Source organism: Phodopus roborovskii, unplaced genomic scaffold, assembly GCF_943737965.1.
Source record: "Phodopus roborovskii unplaced genomic scaffold, PHOROB, whole genome shotgun sequence".
NCBI classification, from domain to species: domain Eukaryota; kingdom Metazoa; phylum Chordata; class Mammalia; order Rodentia; family Cricetidae; genus Phodopus; species Phodopus roborovskii.
Window position 1 is genome coordinate 5,999,102 of NW_026126639.1, and position 17,824 is coordinate 6,016,925.

The window sequence follows — 17,824 nt, forward strand, 5'->3', positions numbered from 1 at the left end:
GGCACAACGCAGTTCCTGAGGAGGACGGTCGGGTGGGTCAGCCCATTTCACAGGTCCCTCCTCTCCTCAGGTGAGGTTCAGCCGGCCTCAGGCCCGGGTCACGTGACTCGCCCAGGGCGACCGGAGCGCCGCGCGCAGGCCTGGGCGGGCCTTGGTGGAAATCAACTTCCGGCGGGGAGGTCCCGGACACCGGGAGGTGCGTGGGCAGCCCCAACCTGGACAGCTGGGCCCGGAGTCACCGGGACGGTGGGGGTGGCGGTGCGCGTGTCTGCGATCCGGGTGTGGCGCGCAGCAGCGGCGGCTGCAGCGCGGGGAGCAGGTAAGTGGGTGCTCGCCACCAGGGTCCGGGTCTCCGCCGGATCGCGGCCGAGCCGTCGCCAGCCCCTCGGGACCTGGGTCGGGGAGGCTCCCGGCTGCCGCCCTCGCCCGTGTGCACCCGCGCCTGCACCTGCACCTGCACCTGCGTGGTCCCGAGCGGAGAGGGAATGGCGCGCTGGCAGCGCCGCAGTGGTGGCTCCGGCGGAACGGAAGTGCGGCGCCGTCCGCGGTTCCCGCCGGTGCCGAGCGGCGCACCCCTTCCGGTTTCAGCTTTTATATTTGGGAAACCGGGCTGGCGTGCGCACCGGGAGGCAGAGCCGGTCACGTGGCACGCCCGGAGCGGCTTGTTCCGGGCCCCGTCTCCCGCGGCCGCTTCCTCCCTCCCGGGGATTGGAAGCTTTGCATTCGGGCCTGCGGCTGCACAGCTCCCCGCCATCCCCACCCCCAGGCACGATTCCCGACTTCTTCCTCCACCGTGCAGACACCCACACACCGTCCGCCCCCAGGCTCTAGCGCCCGCGTCGGCGGATGGCTCCGGAGCACGCTTGCACGCTGCATGGTGGAGGGATCAGCGTCGTGCCACCGGGGTGGGCCAGCAGCAGTCAGCCACCTCACCTCAGCGTCCGAGCCTGCAGAAGCCTCGCTGGCAGCAACCGGCGAGGAGCGCCGAGCCCTCCCTGCCCCCTGCCCTGGTCCTGCTCTCAGCCACAAGCTCGCTCCGCACCTGTAGCGGACACATGGTCCTGGGAGGATGCTAGGCCCTGCTGCACCTTCTTGGTGCAGTGTGATGGTGTGTGGAGAATTGCCCCGTGAGGAAGTTTGGTGTCTCCCCCATCCCCTCACCTCCCCAGGATGGCTAGGAGGCGTTCCCGTGGGCTGGGGAAATGGGAACCGGTTGCCTAGCAACAGCATAATCCAAATGAAATAAACATGCAACAACAACAACAAAAAAAGTTAAATCCTACCTCTTTTATGAAATGGAAAAGTGCGTCCTCTTAGCGGGTATTTAGCCCTGGAATTTTGAGATTTTTTTTTTTTTTTGAAGAAAAGTTTTAATCTTAGTACTTCACGGGAATCTGCTTAGAAAAATCATTCAGAGAAACATTGTTCTCTTGTGTCTGTGGTAGTGAAAAAAAAAAAAAAAAGAGACGATCTTTAACTTGTCTCAAGCTTGACTGGGAAGACAGAAAATTTCCTGGTGGGGCGCTTTATATTGAACACCCAGCTACTATCAGATTTGTAGAGTATATAGAAGTTTTATGAATTAGAGAAAACTTTGAAGGCTCTCTTTCTTGGTGACACAAGCCAGTTAGGAATGGATTGAGGTGGGTGAGATGTTTCTGCGTATGAAAAAAGGAGGAAAAAGTGTAAATTCTAAGGTTCACAGTCACAGCGCCCACTGGCATCCCGAAAGTTTTTCCTTTCTTGTGCAATGTAAACTTTTAAAAGGCCACTCTGTATCAATGTGTGTCCATTTCTTACTAATTATACTTTTTTCTTTTAGATTCGGTAACATTTTAGGGTTTTTGTTTCTCTTTGTATCTCCTTTCTTACTCCAGTTTCCAGTAACTTGGGTTTGGTTTATTTGAGTTGGAGTTAAGCACATTTTCTCAAAGGACATTTCTACCACATTTTAGTTGATGGCAGACCTTCTACCTTTGTACGCACTCTGACAAGTGCCTGAAGTGCCTGGTCATATGACATCACCAGTTTGTTCATTGGCATCATCCTGGATAGCTACAGATGTATTCCCTGCCCATTTTTCCCTTTTCTGGAATTGTGTAAGTGGAATGATACAGCGCAACCCTTGGTTCCCACAGCATTTCACTGCATGCTTTTGTAGCCCACTCTTCAGTGCCTGTGACAGCACTTTGTGTCTCCTTTAAGAGGGGAGTGGTGTTTTCTCTTGTGAGTAGACCACAGTGTGTCCCTCACTAGTTGATTGATAGTAGGTTGCTTCTAAGTTTTGTATTTTGGAATGAAGCTGCTATTAAAAAAAATGCATTTTGGGGTACATTCATATTTAAGTCTTAAGAGACATTAGTTTTCATTTCCTTTGGTTTAAATGTTGAGAAGTGGAATGTTGGGCCAGGTGCCAGGTGCATGGTTAATTTTTTAGCTCTACGGTATTCCATGGTGGCTGCTGTGTCACACTCAAGTGGGTGAGGATTGATGGCTCTGCTTACTCAGGACTTAGGTTTCTCTTACTGCTTTTCAGCTTTTAGCAGAAGACAAACATCTAGTTCCTGTTTTGTGACATTTGTTTGTTCATTTGGTGCTTTTATAAGGGGTGTCCATGAACTTACAAATTTCTAATTACTGCTATAAATAGGCTGGTGTTTGCATACTGTTCTGGAATCCTACAGTGTCTGTCAGCTCACTTGTCAGGACTTGTGACTTGTGGATGGACTCCTTGGGATTTTCTGCATATTCATGCATTCCATCCACAGAGGCAGTTTTATTTCATATTTTCCCAGCTGTCTGCATTTTCCTGTCTGATTGCACTGGCTGAGACCTCTAGTTATGTTGAATAAGTAGTCGCAGGAGACATTTGTTACTAATAATTTACTTTAAAGAAAGCATGTAGTCGTTTATTATTTACCGTTTTGAGCAGATGGAGGAAGTTGTCTTTGACCCCCTGATTCGCTTTGAGCTTTTAAAATTCAGTCATAAGTGGCTGTTGTATCGCTTTGTCTCATTGCGGAAGTGATCAGTTAAGGTAGGAAATCACCCCTACTGTTACTGTGAGATGGCTGCCACGCCTTACATTTTGGCGCCAGCCCCATATTGTTTTTCTCTGGGAAGTTTATTAGGCAAGATTATAGACACTTCATATGTGACCCCCCCCCCTTTTTGAATTATTACAGTTTGAGAAACAATATACCGGGGAGATTTTTGTAGCTTGACTGTAAAGGCTGTGGGCTATTGTCAATGCCTTTACCCATATTTGATTGTTTCCTTATTGTCAGTATCATCATAATTGATCCCACTGAAATCAACACCTTTATTAAAATAAAATTTCTGTAAACTGTTTGAGAGCGTATCTGTAAGAACTTCGAGGTTGCCAGTTTTGATGGCTTTGTCCAGTAAGCTGGGACATGTGTCTTTTTACTGGTGCTATCGCCTGTCAGTCTGCATACTCTGTACTTCATTGTTTATTGCCCGTCTCAGCTTTTCTGCTACAAACTGGACTTGTAAGAATGCACTAAACGAGCTCTCTTCAGGTATTTGTCCTCTTTCGGTCTGGTTGCTGTTTGTTTGCTTATCAACCTACTGCTTGATGGATTGTGTATACTCTGTGTCTTCACTTATGTGCGGCCGCTGAAGTCTGTGTAGATCATTATTGGCCACATACAGTTATCCATTAATGCATAGAACTCATACATGTCGCCTTTGCCAGGGATCCCCTGAATGATGCCGTGCCCCTGTGAGCAGCGTGTAACTCTGCCTTAGCTTTCGCTTGCTATTTGTGCAGCGCCAGAGGCAAAGTCTTAGGTCTTTCTACAGCACGCGCATGCACACGTAAGACGCTGAACATCTATACAGCTCTCTGAACAAACTTGACCTTTTAGATTGTCAGCGAAGTGTTGGCTCTTTTAAAACGTAACCCACAGACATGTTATTCTCCCACTTGCTGTCTTTATATGTTAGCTTGCGTGTGTGTAACTGCGGCCACCACCTCTGGCAGCTGAGCTTTAAGAAGGTTGGCCCCGTTTGTTTGTGACAGAGGCCATTCTGGTGAAAGGCTGCTATCCTGGCAACCTGAGTCAGATCTAATGCAGGTTGGCACTGGGGCACCATTCCCAGACAGAGAATGGGCCTCCGGAAGAGTTCCTGGGTGGCTGCCTGGCTGCCGGGGTTCGTTGTGCTTTGAACCTGTTGGGTTTTCAGGTCACTAGGGCTGGGAGGATCAGAGCCAGGGTAGGAGGAGCTGAAGCGTCTCGGAGCCTCTGTTCTTCCTGTAAGCGATGCTCCCTGGATGTTGCGAGCCCTTGGTTGATTTCAAGTTGGCAGAAGGTTGACCGGCAGTTTCTGCCACCTTTGTTCAAGTAGCGTGAAGTGTTTAGAGTTCCTCTGGCAGTGGACTTCTTTCCGCCGTGAGGAACATTCTTCTTGGTGTCGACTCAGGAGTCACATTCTCCCATCTTCATTAGCTCTGAATACCAGCTCTGGGGAAGAAATCGTTTGTGGGTCATTCAAGTTCAGATACATCTGACATGTCTGTCCCTCGTGTATTAAAACCACGTATTCAGCATTATTAGTTACCGTCTTAAGTGCTGTGAGGTGAGTCCACAGGATAAAGCTTAGAATCTGCGGGAGCCTTTAGCAAGGTGGCTCCAGAGTAGTGAGCAGTCCATAAACGTGTAAGGATTCAGTCCTTAGCCGAGTGAGAAGTAGGTGAGGTGGTGCGTAAACAGTGTTAACTATAATAAACACTGTATCCTAGACAGGAGTGTCACCAGCTGGCAGACGGAACTGTTTCTGTGTAGTCCAGTTAGCTTACACAGATGTTAACTACAGTCTCAGGCTTGTGAACTGCCAGTCTTTATGCCCAAAGGGAAAGCAGAAAACAAAACAAGCCGTTCACTGAATTGTGTCCTATGCCTGGACATATTGCTTATGGGAAATTAGATTTACTGCAGAAGGAATTTCCCAGTAAAAGACAACCAGAGCCCATTTCGCCCCTTGATTTGGTGTGTTTTTGTGTATTTCCGTGTTTTGGTTGCTGAAGGTAATTGCTTCTTCCCAGTTGATAGAATGTTACTGTCTGTCTTGTAGTGGTATCCAGGTGTCATACTTTAGCATAGAACACAGAAAGGCTTTCTGTCTGCAGACTCTTGACAGGAAGGTGGGTGGGTGTACATGCTGTGTGTGTGTGTGTGAGTGTGTGTGTGTGTGTGTGACCTTTTGTGAGACCCGAGGAAGATGGGAATGGTGAGCAGATGTGGTTAAGACGTGCATTTCCTTATTCACAGAGCCGTGCTGGCAGCTCCCGGGAGGCAGTGCCATCCTTGGCAAGCTCAGAGTGCCACAGTCCTCCAGAGCTGAAGGGTACAGGGGACCTGTGTACCTGACTTGTTTTCACAGAGACACTGGTTAGGTACCCCAGCGTGTGCCCTTCTTTTCCCTTCGATCGTGTGTAGTCTGGGGCTAGGTTGTTTACTTGTTGATTACTGTGGCATGCCCTTCTTTTGGTTAAGGTTCAGTACGGAATATAGAAACACCAACTAAAGACTTAATAAACAATTTAAAGAATTTGTATACATAAGGAAAGGAAGTTGAGCAAATAAAAATGAGTGCCATATTCCTGTCCCTGGAGGTAACATTGTTTGAGTTTAATTGCATTCATTGGCTCAGTAGAGAAGCAGGCCCAGCTGGCATTTCTATAAGACCCTGACCTTACACAGCGCATGAACACCGTGGGAACCCTTGGCTCACCAAGGTGTTGGGCGATGACGGCCACACCCAGCTACTGCTTTTGGACTGGGAGATAAGATATGAAGGTATATTTCCGAAAAGGACTTTTCATGTAACCTTCAAGAGTGTTTGTGATTCACTGGATGGGTTTGGTTTATATATGTTGGAAGCATTATTAGAGTTGGTCCTCAGTTACTTCCCAGGTGTGGAGATGAAAAAAAATTACAGGTGATTCACGCTAAAGTCCGAATCACATGAAAAATATGTGCTGAGGATTCTGGTATTTTTAATTCAAGGGGAAATGAAAATTAGTGGTTAGAATAAGTTTTATATCATGTTGGAAAAATGTGAGCAGGCAAGTACTTCATGTTTCTCTCTTGGTGAGCCAGTCTGTTTTCTTTTAAAGAGACACTATTAGCAAGTTGGGCCTTTGGAGGGTGCATGCAGTAGGATCTGAGAACTGTCAGAGAGCCTGAAATTTTAACAGTGGGAATCTGGAAGGCGTGGGAAAGCACAGTCCACGCCCCCACCGCTTGCCGAGTCTTCACCCAGGTTTCAGCACTTAGCACTGCTGCCAAGGGTCTCCCAGGGCACCATCGGGACGGGGGTGGGGGGGGGCGGAGAGCATCAAGGACTTCACAGATAACGAGTATTGACTGTAAAGGAACAGGGCCTAGAGACGCACCACCCTGGATGCTGTCTGGTAAGGCCTGAAAGTTGGAACCCGAATGTAGCAGGCTTTCTTTGGGCCACCAACCAGCTCCCAAATAAAGACTCAGAGACTAATTATCAGTTATGTTTGCTTGGCCCACTAGTTCTTGTAACTCAGGCTATCCTCATCTGCGTTTTGCCTGAGGGCTTTTTACCTTTCTTTCATTCAGTACGTTCTACTTTGTCTTCCTTCTATGTCTGTCTGTCTGTCTGGCTGTCTGTCTGTCTCTGTCTGTCTGGCCCAGGTGTCTCTTTCTCTCTCTCTCTTTCCCCCTCCCGCATTCTCTTCTCTCTTCTAGATTCCTATGTATTCTCTCTGCCCACCAGCCCTGCCTATCCATCTATGGCCTAGCTATTGGCCTGTTCAACTTTTCATTAGACCAGTCAGGCGCCTTAGGCAGGCACAGCAACACATCTTTGTGTAATTAAACAAATGCAGCACACCTTTGCATAAAGTAATATTCCGCAACAGAAACAAATGTAATACGTCTTTGCACAGTTAAAGTAATGTGCCGCAACACCGGGAGATAGGACGGACCCTGGTGAAGGTGGGGACCGAACCCTAAATTGCTATACGTGTGACCCTTCCTTGTCCTTCCCGGGACACTAGGCCTGCTGGCTGCTCAGGACCTCCCAACGCTTTGTCTCTAGGCCTGTGGCTAGAAGCCCCAGTCAGCCCATAAAGGTAAAGCACAAAGCATGGCGTGTGAGGACACGCTACGCTCTGAAAGGACCGTGTGAGCTTCATAATTTATGCAGAGGGCAGTCTTAGGCGTTCGTGGTGGAATCGATAACCACGGAATGGCCGACGAAGAAAGACATTTAGATCGGACTGAATTCATTGACGTATGGGCGTTAAGCCGGGATTCTGTACTTCAGCTTGGGAAGTTATGAAGAACTGTATTATTAGACCCCTCCCGCTCCAAGATAACAGCAGCATGGCCCCAAATGCAGTTTCTAGAGCAGACTGGTAAGGCTGCACCGCACCTGCTGTGGTGTGATGGCCAAGTTGTGATCTGCAGGCTTAGGGAGATGGGAACACGAGCCTTTTGTCACTTACCATTCACTCACTGAAGTTGGGAGTGATGGAACATATCGTCCTCGCATGAGGGAGGGTCACAAGTTCAGTCATCCTAGGCTACAGAGGGCCAGGCTGGGCTACACGAGATGCTGCCTTAAGAACAGATCTACTCACTGAAGTTGTTGGGACACATGTTTTTGGGGGAGCCCGGACGTCCTGGAAGAATGCTGGCTGGTGAACTTTAAGGGCAGAGCTTACAGGGGGAATTGCAGCCACTGAATTGGGGGAGCTGAACACAGAACACTCAGCTGCCAAAGATGATGTGAGTGGTTTCCAGGACGCAGGGTACCAGCCCCGTGTTATTACTGATTTTTGTGTTCCCAGGAGTAAAGAATTGATCTCATAGCAGAAAGTTTAAGGTCATCTGAAATAAGTTGTAAGCAGAATAATAAAAGAACATTGCAGCCCTCGGGTCAGTTCTAGGCCCGAGCAGTTTACAGCTTCTGAATGAAGGGCAGTCTGGGTCCTCTTCAGCAATAGCCCTCAAACACTCAAACAAATACTTTGACTTTTATCCCCAGCCTTCCCGAGGGACCAGTGGTCTTTTACCAGGGCAGCTGTGTTCTGGGTAAAGGACATAATTACAGGTGTGTGTGTGTGTGTGTGTGTGTGTGTGTGACTGCTGGGCTCTGATAGTTTGAGAGACTCAATATGTCATTGTGTTTGGCTTTAGTTGTTTCCAATGGGGCTTGTGGGTCACCGAACTCACCCTGTGTTTATCTCCCCAATTTTGGAATACTCAAGTGGAGTAGTCACAGGACTCCGAATCCATGGACCTCCACTCCTTGTTTGGGCCAACAGAAAGAGCGGTTACAGGGGTGAACCCTGGTGGAAGATAGCACATCCAAAGCGGCGTTCGAGATCAGCACATCACTGAGGACTTTAAAGACATAAAGGGAGCAGTGATTGCTGCCACGTCCTAGTCAGATCTCGAGTTTGTCCTGTATAACAGAGAAACCCATGTTGGAAAATGCCAGTGTGTTTTCCCAAGCGTTGGACACACTAGAGCGGAGGACTTTAACCTTTCATGTTCTTCTCACCCGTACTCCATCACCAGGTGTAAGGACTGTACTTGTGATTAGGCTGTCCAGGTCCAAGTATGTTCCAGAAGGATGTAGTCCTAATGCCCGCCATACTCACTTCGCTGTTCTCCCCCCCCCCACCCCCATAGCCTGCACCTATGGCTCGATGGGGAGTTTCCTAATCTTTTGACAGAGGAAGAAGCGAGTAAGGCCTGATGTGTACGATGCAAAGGCCCCACCCCACACCCCACATGGTTATCTGCAGTCTGTTAGTACCTTTCGGGACTCTTCTGGGTGGCGGTTCTAGGGAACCCTCCCAGAAGCAGAGCTGTGTGGCAGTTTCGCGCTTTGCCCAGAAGGAGAAGCGCTGGCGTGTGTGTACACACCATGTGGCCAGTGCTTTGCCAGGTGGTCTGCGGTGTACGGAGAACAGGATTAGAACGCTGATGGGAGGAACCCTGGGGAAGACGTGCATGAGTAGACATGAAGGGCCTAGCATCCTGAAGGTTCACTAGGGGTGATGTCAGCAGAGGCCAGTGGAGATGCAGATAGGAGGGTCTGTTTTCTGTCTGCTACCCTTTCAGGGGCAAATCCGTATGTGGTGTCAGACAGCCCCTCCCTCTGAGTCAGTAGGCAAAGGAGAGAAGATGCCTGCCTGGATGCGTCCTGTCCAAGAGAAACCGATCTGCTGCTGTGCTCTGGAGGTGCAGCTCGGAGAGTCAGGGCCCAGGCGGCCCTCTGGGGTTGCTCTCCATGCTGCCAAGCTCAGTGAAAGCGGCACGGCCCTGTTATGGCCCCTGCACTTTAGAGGCAGGGATTAGGTAGTCATAGCCAGCTGAAGCAGTTGCTGACGGCAAAGGCATTATGAGTGGGTAGTGAAGATGGCTGCCACCCATGCAGGCTGTGAGCGGGTGGCCAGACCAGGCAAGGCACAGGCGCTAGCTACAATTGCATGTGCATTTTCTCCGTACATGTAAAGCAGGTGTCTTTGCTTTCTTGTTCCGTTGCCTCACTGTGTAACATGAGGTATTTTTTACTTTACTTAGTAGTATTGAAGTCTTTTTGGTGTTATAGTTTTAGTTACTGGCGCCGAAGGACCAGAAGAATGGACATCAGTCAGGGACTTCTCTTTTGGGAGAGTGGTGAGTGTGCTTCAGGTCCTGTGCAAATGGTTGCATTGTGTTGTGTGTGTGTGTGTGTGGGGGGGGGGCTGAGCATGTCCTAGGAGAACGCATACAGGAGATAGACCTGCAAAGCCTGCTTGTTTGGTGCTCAGTGTTAGAAGCGAAGTTGATCGAGCCGTGGGATACCCCGACACACAGTCCGACATTATTCTGGGTGTCTGTGGGTGTGTTTGAATTACTGTTGCCCGAGTGGACCTCATGCAGTTAATGAGTGTCAGAGGAGATGCGGGCTCTTCTACGCTGTTCCCCACCCATGGGCCCTTTGGTCTGTTTTCCTACTTGGACCCAGGACCATTCTGGTTGCTCAGGTCTGTACTGCCGTCTCTCCAGGGTCTCCAGTGTTCTGACTGCAGATCTCAGGACTTCTGGAACCTCGTGGTCATGTGAGCCAGTCTGTAGTCAGTCTCTTTGTCTCCCTCCCCGCCCTCCCCCCCCCAGCCCCTTCTCCTTGTCTGGAGCCCCTTGACTTCTGGGTTGAATTTGTCCTATGTTTTCACACTTTTTGAGAACCCTTAGACTGTTCATTGAGTTCTTCATAATTTTCTAGTGGAGCGCACACTGTTAGTGTATTTCTTCATTGCATTTGGTCCTCCATCCACAACTTACGCTGCCATTTTAGATTCTTCACTGTGCAGCCTTCAGATTTCCTTATAATTTATGACGAGCTGTTTAGAAGTATGTTAGTTTTTGAGTTATTTGAGAACTTGCCAAATTTCATCTTTATTGACTTTTAATGTGTTTCGGCTGTGGTGGTGAGGGCCTTTTGTATGATGTCAGTTTTCCAAATCACATTGACACTTGTGTGGCTCAGAAGGCCACCTGGCTTCCAACACTGTGTATGTACTCGAAGGCCTAACCTGAGCTTGTTGGGTAGAGTCCACTCCCAAGGAATGTTGGCTGTGTCAGGGTATTGATAACAGCCTTTGCTCTCTATATGTTTATTGATTTTTTTCCCCCTCCATATTTAACCAACTACTAAGAGAAGTATTTGCCTTTTTCTATGGCTGCTCAACTTGCCCATCTTCTCAGTTCTTTCCGCAGTTCAGACACACACGTGTTCACGGGTGACATCATCTTCCCGATTAACTTCCGTCTAGTACTGTTCTTTGATTTGGTCTAATCCACCCGCTACTACATACCACCTCAGGTGTTTCTTTTGAGAAATGCTTGCATGGTGTTAGTTCTTTAGCCTTTAATTTCATCGCCTTTAGAAGGTGCTGCCTCTACATTGTAAATCTGTAGCCCCCAGTGCCCAGTTGTTCAGGCCAGTTAGCCTGGTCTTGCGTTAGCACTTGGCTTGGATCTGAATACCATTTGCTATTTGTGTCACATTCTGCCTCCTTCCCTCCTTTTTCCTGGCTTAGAGAGTGTTTGAGTTTTTTTTTTTTCCTTAATAATTCCATTTTATGCCTGTTATAGGCCAAATGACTTATATTTTTGCCAATTATTAAGTGATACACATGTCTGTAGTATACATCTAAACTTACATTGCATATTTCTAGAGTACAGTAAAGTTACCTTCTAAATACTGCCAGTTCGTCTTTTTGTGGTATTGGTATGCAGCTCTGAAGTCTTCCAAGTTTATGTTTTGTGAGTCAACAGTGCGTTTTTATTTTTGCCTTATAAAGCCAGGCACATTTAAAGTGTTTCTGTCTGCCAGGTTTACCATGTTGGCATTCCAGAGTTCTGTTAGTTCTGTTTGTGAGGTCCGTGATTCAGTCTGGTTTTATTTTTCTTCCTGGAGAAGTGTGTGTGTGTGTGTGTGTGTGTGTGTGTGTGTGCTAAGTGCAGATCTCTGGCAGATAATCCTTCCACATTTTGTTTATCTGATTGGAGATTATTTCTTTCAAGAACTCTACGCTGCCAATGTATTTTCCCCTTAAGTTTAGCGGGCGTTTAGTCACTGTGACAAGTACCTGGAGAGCTACGTGGAGAGAGGAGAGCTCATGGTTTCGGTGTGTGCATGGCATGTGACATTGCACGGTGGAGCGCCTCTTGGCGGGCAGGAAACAAAGAGCAAATGCCTGTGCTTGCAAGCAGGGGTGTGCCTCCCCAGCCCCAGAGTGCACATTCCTAGTCTCCTCGGCACTTTCCAGCTCAGTCAGGTGGACTCAAGACCAACTGTCACATGCGAGCATGACACCTTGTCATTGGGTTTTGGCTCGTGTGGGTTGTGGCAAGAAGTCTGCTTTTATTCTCACCTTAGTTCTTTGGTGTGTTGTGTGTCCCTTTTCTGGATTATTTAAAAATGTTCTGTTTTCTGTAGTTAGACTGCGTTACACACCGCGCTATTGTATATTTTCCCCCGCAGGCTGCCGGAGCCTTGGGGACCTCACATCATTGTTTGGACTTTGCGTACTGTGTCTTCGAAATTTTGGAAGGGCTCCACGTTGCTTGAACTTTCTCTGTGTTGTCCGCCTGCGTCCTCTTCTGTGTGGTTTTCTGACGTTAGCGTCGTCATCGTCGTCGCCGTGTTTAATCTCAGTTCTCCCCGTACCTCTCTCAGCCTTCTACATCTCTCTATTTTTCCTTTCTTAAAGGAACAGTGCACACTTACTGTGGTCTTTGGCTTCGCATGGGCTTTGTGTGTTGAGGCTGTGGCCATGGCAGTTGTGGTGGTGATTCTCACGACTGGAAAGGAATCTCTCCAGGTGTGGGCAGCTGAATGATCCCCCCCTCTCTAGCTCCCCAGCAGCTGTGTGTTGTTGAAGGCAGCAATGACAGCTGAAGACTTGCTGAAGGATGGCGCATGACTGACAGAGCTCTGCAGGTCTGTGGGAGAATGCCAGGCCCGGATTGCCCGGAGCGGTACCAGTATCACCTCTCAGACCCAACAACGGTCTGCGGCTTCTCTTACGGGGCTGGAGAACATCCCTTCCTCTTGCTGTAGGGCAGTGTCTGCTGCTGCCTGGCACAGAGAAGGCTCTAGCAGCTGTCCATCAAGCAGCTGAGTTGTGTGTGGTCTACAGCTTCATCCATTAAACATTAACATGAAGCAGCCTTACAGAGTACTCCCAGTGAGATGAGCACCCTTTAAGTGACCTCACCTAACAGTACTTAGTCTCCAGCTGGAGCCCTGAGGGCGGGTCCTCTTGTGCCGTGAGCACCCAGCCCATAATTTCAGAACACTCTTCTACCCGCAGTTGCTAAGCTTGGGTTGTTGCTTGGGTCGCAAGTTGTGACTGCCTGGTAAGAGCCTCCCTCGGCGCGGCTCCTCTGAGCTCCAGTCTGCTTTGTAAGCTTGGCAGTTACAGCTGACTCGTTTGTGCCTTCCTTCCGTTTGGATGGACGGACACTGTAGGGCCAGGTGACAGCAGAGGGTTACTGGTGTAGAAAGTGTGCGTTTTAACATTACATTCTTTATTCTCTCATGCTTTGTACATTAATGTGGATTTTATGAAAAGCAAGTCTCTTTCTTCATCCTGCCATTAAAGTTTTAGACAAAACAAGCGCTCCGGGAGGGCAGGGAGCGTCTCATTTGCGAACAGTTGCCTCACGTGCACGGGGCCCTGGGATTAGTTTCCAGCATCATCATCATCATCATCATCATCATAATAATAATAATAACAAAAACAACACCAACAACAACAGAGACAAAGCAGGACAAAACAGACTTCACCCTCTGCACGCGCTACATGCCTTACTCTCCGCCTCTCCTGGCCCTGCTTGGCCTCCCAGAGCTTTCTGGCTTTTCTGTCTGTAGTAGCCCAGCATACTCATCCCCAGAAGGGCTGTTTCCCCTTCGTGTGAAGACTGCGTGTGTTCAGGGCGCATCTCACCTCTGCCTTTTCTTAGGTCTGTGTTTCTCCTCACCAGGTGGACAAGCCAGGCTCCCTGCCTGTGGCCCCATCTCTTTTGCTGGGTTAGAGCTGTAGTTTATAACTGCACTTATGCTTGGATAGGTCTTAACGGGGTCCAATGCTTTGCCCAAGTGAAACAAAGCCACCGGAGACGTGGTTTGCGAAGGGAAGGGCTGGGCATGCTCAGGTTAAAATGGTTTCTTCTGGAAACATCTTTTTCCCATCCTTCCTGTAGCTCCTCTGGAACTCTTCCTCAAAGTCACACAGGCTCTGACAAGAGAAAAGTCCGTACCTCCCATGGAGCCGGACCGGACCCGGGGGTGGGGGGGTGGGGGTGGGGGTGGGGGGGAAGGCTCTACCTGCATGGGCTGTGTCTGGGGCCTGCAAGCGTGGTGAAGGGTGTGTGCACAGGCACATACGATTTGCAGCTTGTGAGTGTGACTGTTATTTTTCTTGGGTTCTGTACCCCTGAGAGGAGAGGATGCCACCTTCAGGGTAAGCTTGCGCTTGCTGTCACTGTGTGTAGCGTCTGCCTGATTTCTGCCCGTGAAAGGACTTTTGTCTAAACTGCACATTCGACCCCAAGCAGGGGTGTGTCCCAGAGGAGCCTTGACTCCCACTTCCTCTGTCTTCCTTGTCTGGTCCCCCGCACCTGCTGTGTGTGCCCGTCACAGTGTCCAGCAGCTTCTAGTGTGGCAGTGCCCGGCAGGAATCCCAACCCTCCTTTCCCTGTCCCTTGAACAGTGAGTTTCTCTATTTACCCCTTCCTCTGTTTGAATGTACCTACAAATGTCATTTTCGTGAGACTCTTAAGTAACTTCTCTTACGCCGAAGCCGCCACTGTTAATGACGGTGTTAGTGTTCCAGAGCCTGCCCTGCACGTGAAACTTACCTATCATTAACACAGCAATAGAACTGTATTGTGTAGGGTTTCTTTGAGCCAAATCTTAAGCTTTATTTAGATTTTTACCAGGAAGAAAGCAAAAAAAAAAAAAAAAAAAAAATTTAATCTTTTAAAATCTTGGTTGCTTTTCAAAGTAATTTTTAAGTTAGTCTACCGAGATACAAAGTAATGGGTTCAATTATGGAGTCTTATGTGTGTGTGTGTGTTTCATATTGTGCTGTTTTAATTTCTCCTATTGTGATAAAACATCCCAACAAAAAGCAACTTTGGTGGGGGGTGGGGTGGGGTGGGGTGTGGGGTGTGGGGTGGGTTCCTTTGTCCTTCAATTAAGAGTTACAGTGTAGCATTTCAAGAAGGCCCAGGCACCATCAGCTCAATCAGCCCGTCTTTCACATCCACAGTCAGGAGCAAATGTTGCATAAACTCAGCCGTCCTCACTTGCTTGTAGCTGGCTGGCGTTCTTCTCTCTGAACTGTTCAGGACCCCTTGCCTAGGGAATGGTGTCTCCCACAAGGGGCTGGGCCTCCCCACATCAATTAAGACAGTCCCCTACAGACAGGAGCAAAGGCCAGCAAGACAAGTGGTAACTCTGCGGATGATTGTAGATTGTGTTAGGTACACACACACACACACACACACACACACACACGTTATTTGAACCCTTCCCACATCGTCACCTCCACATACACACTGTGTGCGTGTGTGATTTCAGTCTAGACTCGAAAGGAGAGGAGAGGTACCGTGTGTGCGTGTGCGTGCGTGCTGGTCTCTCTGAATCTGATGCTCTCCTGTTCCACGGTTCGCTCTGTGCAGCTGAACAGGCTCCACCGTGTCCAGACACCTTGCTGTCTGTCCCAGAAGTCCAGGTTGCAGAAACAGGCAGTCTCTTGGAACTTGAAGTTCTCATCACAGAACCACGGGCCTTCGATAGGTGTGCTCAGTCTGTATGTCAGATGCTCCCACATGACCTTCTCGGGGGAGGAATAGTCCCAGCTCAGGTTTTTTTTTTTTTTTAATTTTTATTTTTGCAGGGAGCTTACACACTCCACAAATGAATGACTGTTTCATTTTGTGCCCGTGTGGTTTCTCTGGGTGGCTTTAAAACAAAACAAAAAAATAAAAATAAAACCTTTTTCAAAGAAGTGCATCCCCCCCCCTCGGCAATCCTGTGTATCCTGTGTAAGTATTTTTCATTATTAATAATTTTGAGAAGAACCAATTCCAGGTCAAAACATGGTTGCTAAAGCCACTGTGTATTATCCAGTGTCATCCCAGAGGACTTTGTATCTGCTCTGCCAAAGTCTGTTCATCTCACATTCTTCCTGTTCTCACTGTCAACAACCTGGTTGTGGAAATTATTTCTATGTGCTTTGCCTAAGACAACAACCATTAAGAGATTCGACGAGGCATGGAAGTTCAGTTCTTTAAACCTGTAGGCCGGCTTAGGGAGACATCCCTCCCCCCCCCCCATACCCCCACTCCTCACACTGTAGAAATTTCCATTTCTGCTTGTGACTTGACTTCTGGTTTCTCGCCGGTCTTTCCCACCGCAGTCTTCATCGGTTGGGCTTCATGGTTAGAAATCTCTTTAATTGAATTGCTTGCGGAGTGGTTCGTTCGTTCCTGTCATTTTCCACTCCTCTGTCCAACAGTGAGGGTCTGAGTGTGTAGGTACACTGCACCGTTTTAATGATGAGTCTGGGCTTAAAGAGAAATTGACTTAAATCCTTCAGTTATTTTAGAAGTTCTAACATCATGCAGTTTACATTTCTGGCCACAGCGAAAGTTTCTGTGAAACTAGGTTCTGAAGGGAAAAGCTCCACTTGTCATCGTGATCTTGGAAGAGCTCCGGGGACTTGGCTTGCCCAGTATCACAGCTTTAAATAGTCTCCCATTAATCTTCCAGTTAACAAGTGTGCGTTATTTCTAATTAGGAGTTAGCCAGAAATCTAGCTTAATCAGAAGTGAGATCCTTCAGCAGAGAGGAAGCTGGGCTGTGGATGGATTAGGTGACACCCATGATGACACTAATTAACAGGAGAGCTAGACCTGGGGCCCAAAGCCTGCCTGCGTGGCCAGCCCTCTTGCCACTGCTGGGGGCCTCTGGCCATCCTGTCTATCAAAACAAGCCTGCCGGTGTGTGGGTGTGGAAGCACGCAAATGTGTTAGATGAGAGCAAGCTGAGGGTTCCCACCCATCTTCCACCTGCGCTTAAAACTGGCACTGACAGACAACCTCTGAGGTTATCCTTCGGTTCCTGAAAAAGAACATTCTGTGGCCTTTGTTAAGTTCAATCTTTTTTTTTTCTTAATGAAAGTAATTAGTAAAGGTTCTCGAGCTATGAAAAAAAAGCAAAGGAGGATTCCCTTGCTGGCCGCTGTTACTGCCTGTTTAGTGTCAGCCCTTCCCCTTAGTAGGTTCTCTCCACTTGGGGCATCTAGCCCTCCTTCTAGTGGTCTGTAGAAACTGCCTGTTCCGGCTTGGGTTAATTAGCATAAATGTAATACCTGCCTCCTTCTTTGCTTGAGATTAGTTCAAGGACAGGCAGACCAGTGCCTCAAACATGTCTGTGAATTTGCTGCTAGCTTATCTGTGAAGCCCAGGTGGGGTTCATGTTCAAGGGAGCTGGAGGTGAGTGTTGAGTCTGCACCCCTGCAGTGTGGTGTGCCTAATTCCCGGAGACTCAGATTGCACGTTTATTTCTCTGAACTACAGGCGAGTGTGTCTACCCGCTAAGACGGTCGACTCCTTGCTCTCGCTCTTTACCACTTTTCAGTAGGAATTAAGTTTTAGGAACTAAAAAGACAGTGCCCACTAAACGCCCTGGAAAGACATATACTGGGAAATTAGGCTCACGGGCTGCCTTGAGCCACAGTGTGATCTGTCCTTTGCCCTCCCGACCTCATCTCTGTTTCTGATGACCTCCCCGGTCCAGTGAAGCCATTAGTTGCCCGTTTTCATGACTTCTGCAAACATTGGACATGTTTCTGTCTGTGTACTTGCTTGATGATTTCGGAGGCATCATTCTTGTGTTTGACTTCCGTCTTTCTCTAAGTATTTTGTTTTACAGAATATTATGGGGTACATGTAGATAATACAATTGCTGCTGTGGACTGTGTTAGCACTGATTAAGTTATCTCAGCTCCTTTTTGTGGCAAGAGCGGCAAACCTCTTGCTTGTTGAACCCACATTTCTAGCACAGTGCAGTTTGTCTCCTGTGCGCGTTGCTCTTACCCATTTCTACCCCCTGTCCTTTGGCCTCAGTTTCCCTTTTGTGCCTCCTGCCTCCCCACCACCTGTCTCTAATCGCACAATTTCTTTCTCTGTCACTTATTTACTTATCTGTCTGTCTGTCTGTCTGTCTATCTATCTATCTATCTATCTAT

The 17,824-nt window shown here is 48.4% G+C and overlaps 1 protein-coding gene across 1 annotated transcript in view; it reads left to right on the plus strand.

Annotated features, from left to right (window-relative positions):
• The first annotated feature begins 256 nt into the window (after positions 1-256).
• Ccdc91 (coiled-coil domain containing 91) overlaps positions 257-17,824 on the plus strand; it is a 141,948-nt gene continuing 124,380 nt past the window's right edge. Inside the window, exon 1 of the mRNA XM_051173355.1 lies at positions 257-319. The gene's annotated coding sequence lies outside the window, so the exon portion shown is untranslated. The remainder of the gene's footprint in view (positions 320-17,824) is intronic.